Here is a 1,840-nt window from a genome sequence, read left to right on the forward strand (position 1 = left end):
TTCTTAACTTGCTCTGATACCACTTGCAAAAACATAGGGAAACTCTAATACACCTTGTGAAAGATGGATGAACAAAATAAACTAAAATAGTAAAAATACTCAATGTGTTGCAACACTAATATATTTCATTAACTATTTTTTCCATATCAATAACATTACAAGATATAGAGGTCTTTGATTGTTTCTAGAAACATCTAAATTATCTAACATAGAACAAATAAATTTTTCTAGAACTATCTACACATAAATTACTCCTAGAACTTTACATAACCCTATTAGTCAATCCAAGAATTTCTAGAATTATCTATTATGCTTTTACATTTCATTTGAGGGAGAAATTAACATTCCAATAATTTTGACCTAGAGGGATTATATTTTACCTACTTATTTCTCTAAAATTTTCAAACTGTTGTCCTCTATGTATTTTTAGTAGAATATTTGCTAGTTTGTCTTCACTCAAACAATATTTTCAGTTGTATAGTGGTACAAAATATCATTCACATTTCTTTGAATTGACTAGAATTTTAATATTTTCTATTTTATTTAAATTATAGTTATTATTATTTAGATTATAGATTAAATATCAATCTAGACAAACAATTGCAATTTCATTGTATACAAGAAGAATTATTATTTAGATTATAGATTAAATATCAATTTGGACAAAAACTTATAATTTAATCATGTGTAACAACCCACTCCATCACTTACTGAATAATTTGGTATTAAACTATGCATAGATTAAAGTAATAAATTATTTGCTTAATTTAGAAGGAAAAAACATTAATAACGAATTCGTTACAGGCGATGAAGTGAGGTTTTAAAGAAACAGTTACAAAAATCTAAGCGGAAAGTTGTTAATTCTTGGCATTTTCAAGGTTACAGGATGACCATTTTTGGGGAAAAATAGCTAATAGATTCTGTCTCAAAAAAAATTTATGAAACGAGGTGTATAAAGATTATATGGATTCTAGTAATATTCGTGGTGTTTTTGTTCACAACTCTGCATTGTTTATTGGCCCTCCTTCTCGTTAATTATTGTTCATTGTTCAAGTCTAATAAAAATGATAATCAAAAAGCACTGGCAGAGCCGATAAAGGTGCTAGAGAATGCAAACAATTTGAATATCCCTGTTGTCTCAGCACAAGACAGGTCCAATACAAGGAGGGACCTATATTACATGTCAGCAAGATCTCTAACTAGTAGTCACATTCCTACTCTAGGCTCTTATATCTTGCAAGGTCATAGAAGCATTACAACCTACACCTTGAACTAGTCATCACTAGATCAGGAAGGACTACTTACCAATCTTATATCTGTGAGTCCTGTGAATTCAAATACCTTAGTAGTTCTCTTTGTAGTTTCAATTATATCCTTTATCGGAGGGCTTAACTACTTGAGCTTGCCTACTTACAATAGCATTACTTCAAGAAGCCCTTACTTTGCTCAAGTGGAACATAAATCTTATCTTATATTAATAGAGAGGAAACTTTTGCAGGGAATGGTTGGCATTGCAATGGAAGAGGAGTCCTCTAGCCAAATAGGAACTTGGTTCGGATGACTTATGACTAATATCTATATGGGTGGAAGACTTCCACAAATCCACTTAAATATCAAGAGAGGAACCGTTGACGGACTCCATCCTTTCATGTTCATGTTCGCTGTTCTTGGGAATGCAACTTATATGGGAACTATTCTAGTAAGGAGTTTAGACTAGAAAAACTTGAAGCCAAATTTGCCATGGCTAGTTGATGCAACAACTTGTGTTGTTTTAGATATATTTGTATCCTTGAACAAAGATAAATGTAGCTGCGTCTTGCAACGAGAATTTTCCATATAG

The 1,840-nt window shown here is 31.3% G+C and overlaps 1 pseudogene; it reads left to right on the plus strand.

Moving 5' to 3' along the window:
• The first annotated feature begins 807 nt into the window (after positions 1 to 807).
• On the plus strand, positions 808 to 1,840 carry LOC149577770 (uncharacterized; annotated as a pseudogene).

This window comes from Cupressus sempervirens, chromosome 1, assembly GCF_028749045.1.
Source record: "Cupressus sempervirens isolate cs-2001-9-10 chromosome 1, ASM2874904v1, whole genome shotgun sequence".
Classification (NCBI taxonomy): domain Eukaryota; kingdom Viridiplantae; phylum Streptophyta; class Pinopsida; order Cupressales; family Cupressaceae; genus Cupressus; species Cupressus sempervirens.